Below are 5,203 nucleotides of genomic sequence, written 5' to 3' on the forward strand. Positions count from 1 at the left end.
TTGGGTTTTCATAAATGGCTTTTACGAGATTGAAGTAGAGGCCATCTATTCCAATTTTCTGTAGGAATTTGAACATGAATGAGTATTGGGCTTTGTCAAAAGCCTTTTCTGCATCAATGGAGATGATCATGTTGTTGTTATTTTTTGCTCTATTGACATAGTGTATTACATTTATAGATTTTCGAATATTGAACCATCCTTGCATCCCTGGGATGAATCCTACCTGATCAGGGTGTATGATCTTCTTAATGATTTGCTGTATTCTATTTGCTAGGATTTTATTGAGGATTTTTTCGTTTATGTTCATGAGGGAGATTGCCCTGTAAATTTCTTTCTTTGTTGAGTCTTTCCTCTTTTGTCTTTTTTAGGATATTTGGCACAGAGTCGAATCATCTCCATATATTCGAATGGGAGCTGTAGGGTCTCAAGTGCCTTATGCATCTTCTGAGGAACTATCTTCCTTACTTGGTTACACTCATCCTAAATAGCAAGTGCATAGATCGCTTCTGGAGTATTAATTTTATTGTAACAAGGTTCCTGAGCAAGTTTCATTATGGTGCTATCAACAGCTAATTGCAAGTGAAAACATCAGATTTACTGATTCTCTTTTCCTCTTTTGGGTCACCTTCATTAATCAACACCATCAATACTATGTGAAGAGCTGAATTGACAGATTTAGAGTGGTAGTTTTTCGTACTCAACAGCTACCTTCTCAGAAGTTTAATTCCTTATTCCTTTGGTAGTCATTTAAGGTAATATTCTTCTTCCAGAAACCACAGTTTTCCATTCTTTTCACCAGTTGACCTGTTATTTATTAGTACAGATTTTACAATGAATATTGCTGCTACAGATTTCATCAGGGAAGTAAACTGATCTGGTGCTAACACAGAAATGTTGTCTAATGAAACTAATGGAGTTATAAGTTGTCCTGGTACATTCGTATTTAGACTCCTACTGAGTGATTCAAATATTTATGCAAGCTGGATTTCATTATTTTTAATTATGGCATGTATTCTGTACAGAGCTGGTATTGCTTGGTGTGGAGTACCCCTCTTTGCTTTTTAGGGTTTTTTTTGCTCCGAATGCCCTCAGGGGTGGTTTGGCTGGCTGGAGTGTTGTGGGGATCGAACTACAGCAACCTGAGGCTGACAGCTTTGTGGAAGCATCCACTTAAAGAACCCCTCTTTGCTTTTTGATATAAATGGAAATTAAGGCTGATAATATCTGAGGAAGGTCTGTTTCTATTTTCTGGCCCATATTTCCAAAAATATGTATTTTAGCTTATGCTACCTGGTCATCCTTCATTCTTAGGCATTGTAAGAAGGATTCATATCTCTGCAGAGTGGGATGAAGTAGGATGTGTTAGAGACAGAATCTTAAGAAGTTTAAGTCCGAACAAAGAGCTGTATTTGAACTTTTAGCCTCATCTTCATCATCTGCAGTCCCCTCTATTGATTTATTCATCAGTTTCATTGTACACTTATGGCTTCCAAGTCAATGAGCACAGTGCAATTGTTTCCAACAGAAATTTGATCATATCAAGCAAAAGATTTGTTGGCTTCTTAGAATTAGCAAGTTTCTGAGCTATTTCTCTCACAAAAATGTTCTCCTGTTTTCATGAACAGCTAGGGCTGATTAATAACTCCAACTGAGGCCACAGTTTCTCATCATCACCAAGAACCTGCTTAAAGTCTTTACAAGATTGTGTACTTTTCTGGGATCAGGCAAGTTCCTTGATATTATCGTCAGATTTTCAAACATGGCAGAACCATTAGCTTTTGAGGTATGTTGCTTGTGCAAATTCATTAGTTCTTGTACGTGACTTCGAAGCATGTTCTGACACTTTCACATTTCATTGAGATCTTTTACAGCATCTGGAACCAAACAAGCATATAAGTAATACAAATATTTTATTATCTCTTCTGTTTCTAGGCAAAAGATACTGAACTGAGCAAAGAATTTTTCTATCAGCAGCTTGTTATCAATGCTATGCTGATAATAAATTTACAAAAAATTTTCCCTTTATCCAATTGACTTTCTCTGCAGTTTCCTTTACTGTTTCACCATGAAGACAGTATTTCTTATACAGCTGAGCCAAATCCAGCATAGATTCTTTTCTTACCACCGTTTAACAGGTATTCTTGTCTTTACAAAGCCAAGCAGCTGATCATTTACTAAGGCAAGGTCTTTTTTGGTAGCTTTTATAGTAACAATAACAAATAGCTTCTTCTGGGATATGTGATCTAATCTTTAAATATTTTGTGAGATCCTTTGCTAAATTTGGGTGATTCATTAAACAGTGACTGGCAAGTTCTACAATTTCTAACCTCACAGGAACATCAATGTCATTGAATCATCCAAGAACACACTGTCAAAGAGGACCATTTTGTGTTGCCAAATCAGAATCTTTAGAGCAGACCAATTTAGCTAGAAGTAGAACAACAGCCAATCATTCTTCTGCACCATTGCTCTTCAGTTTGAATCAAAGCTGAAGCATGACAAATGATAACAAATGAGGATCTATGGCAAAAAGTTTCTGAATCAGACCAAATACAAGTTCTGACAAATCACTTACTGATGGTCTTCCCAGTGCCAGTATTTGATTGAAGAAATTGGCAATGCTGCCTCATTAGTCTGAACTATCTTCTTTCTGAGGAGATTTACAAGGCCAAAAGAGTGTTTTAAGTTCTTATGTGCAGGTATGAGGTTAATAAGCATGGAGTGCAATCATTCTTGGGTAACTCCATCACCTTCCATGATGATAGAACTCATCAAGTCTAGCATGTGCATTTGTACCTTCTTATTGTGGTTATTGTTGCTTACTGAGGAGAGACTCCCAAAAAGCTAAATAAAAATTTCATTACAATTTTTTCCACTTCAAAACAAGATATTATATGATTTAACCAAGCTAAATTCTCTAAAAATTAAAAGTATATATGAAATTGTGGATTCTTTGTGGCTTCTAAACCTTCCTGGTAACAAAAATATGTCCGTAAGTTTATCATGGGAAATATATGGAGCTTCTGGAAAATAGATTTGAAATATGCCAGCTAAACAACATGCTACAAGAAGAAACAGCTTTATTAGGATTCTTGAGGAAGAACTCAGAAACAAGATGCAAGACTAGTGGGAGATACTGTTTTTTTTAAGCTTCTGAGTACTGATCCACATCTGTGAAAGTTTTCACTGCCAACTTCAGTTGTATGATCATTTTGTTGCTTGTGCTCTTGTCAGTGATCTCTTTTACTCCAGGAGGGTAGTCAATCTTCCTGTCAGCACTCATGATGCCACAGAGGGCAGTGGCAAGCTTGGGCTGCATGGTGAAGTCCATCCTGGGTGACAACTGCTTTTTTCGCAGTCCTCCACTGATCTTTCTTCTGCATGAGGGCTGAGGGTTCATGGAGCACCCTGACTCTGTCAGATGATTGTCTCACAGACTATGATCTGGCTGCACACAAAGTGGCTCCAAGGTTCTGTCACTTTCTGCCTGGAGCACTCTGGGACTGGCAGTGCCTAGGAGGAGCTGCCCATTGCTGTGCTGGGGAGATGTCTGTTCAGATGGCTCTGGGCAGGTAGACTCTGCTTCTCTCCTTCTGGATGCTGAAAAGCAGCTCTGTGGAGGGTGCTTCTGGGGAGTTAAAGCATGTGTCTGCCTGCCCTGTACCCTCACTTGTTGAATCTTATTGTTGTTTCTTGTGCAACTGTGGTTCTCACTAGGAAATCTTTCCTATTCCTATGACTTCAAGAGTATTACCTATATTATCTTCTAGTAGGTTCTCTCTTTCATTTTAATGCTTAAATATTTGATCTAATTTAATTTTAGTTTAGCACATACTGAAAATTGTAGGTCTAGTTGAAATCTTCTGCAAACAGATATCCAGGCTATCTTTCCTTTAATATATGTTTTTGAACTCTTTCTCATACTCCAAATACTTGAATGTATCTAGGAATGTTTCTGCATCCTCTATGCTATCCCATTGTTTAACATATCTGTTTTTGTTCCAGAACCACACCAGTTTTACTACTGTTGCTTTCTTTTTTTTTTTTTTTGGAATTCAACAATGGTTGCTGTATTTCATGATGTTATCTTCAAATTAGATATTTAGGTTACCAGATATAAACATGCAAGATTGGCTTAAAGAAAAACAAAACAAACAATAACAAAAAAGTTATAAGAAATTCAAAAGAAAAAAAGCACAAAAATTTTAAAAAAAGTTTAAGCATTAACTTCTAATTTCAAAAGACCAGCAGAAATCGGCTGTATGATTATCCAAACTAGCCTACATATATACACAAACAACAAATTTGTTTGTGTATATATGTAGGATTTATATATACATTGAACCAATTTTTTCCCTTTCACAGCATCCTTTGTACCTTTCAAATTTTATTTACTCTTTCAGGTTCTCACATTAGCAAGATAGTACAATGTTAGCACATGCAGGTTTGATTTATTTCACTTACCAGTATAGTCTTTAGTTGCATCCACTTATCTACAAAAGCGTAGAATCTTGGAAACAACTCAATTACCACCAACCGATGAATAGATTAAAAGGAGATAGATATAATATTTTTACACAATGGAGTATTATTCAGCTATAAAAGATAAATTTGAAGCTTTTTCAGAAAACACTAAAATCCTGAGTGATGTTACAATGATCAGAGATATTTCCACCATCAGTGTATACATATTGGGAAATAGGTCTTGCAGGAGAATCAATTCTCATTTCATGATTCCACAAAGTGAAAATAACTCAGAATTCCAGCTACTGAGTTCTAAAATTCCATGATAAGACTTTTCTTTCCACAGCCTAGTACTAGCCAAAGTCAAGATTTCCTTCACTGGGAGATGCCTGGTTACTCTGACTCCTAGCTTTGACTCAAGAACTGGGCTTTGCCAAACAATGCTTACAGTACACCGAAGCAACTGAATCTCTTGTTCTCTCTTCCTTCTTCTCTCCCTGTCCTCCCTAACACTCTCTTATCATTTTTCTTTACCCTCCCCTTGATCCCCTCTCTCCTGCCCCTCTCCTCACCTCCTTTCCTTCATTTCTTTCTTTTTCTCTCCTATTATCACATTTTGTATTTTGTTTCTATTTTTTTTCTTTTCAAAGTTTTATTGATAAACAGATAGCAATGAGACAGTTTCAAATCAAATCGAAAGTACAGTTTCAACAAATAATACAATGCATATATTCTTCTT

The 5,203-nt window shown here is 36.4% G+C and overlaps 1 pseudogene; it reads right to left on the reverse strand.

The window, feature by feature from the left end:
* Positions 1 to 357: 357 nt before the first annotated feature.
* On the reverse strand, positions 358 to 3,331 carry LOC101570412 (annotated as a pseudogene).
* Positions 3,332 to 5,203: the final 1,872 nt, after the last annotated feature.

Source organism: Octodon degus, unplaced genomic scaffold (genome assembly GCF_000260255.1).
Source record: "Octodon degus isolate 3935 unplaced genomic scaffold, OctDeg1.0 scaffold00378, whole genome shotgun sequence".
NCBI classification, from domain to species: Eukaryota; Metazoa; Chordata; class Mammalia; order Rodentia; family Octodontidae; genus Octodon; species Octodon degus.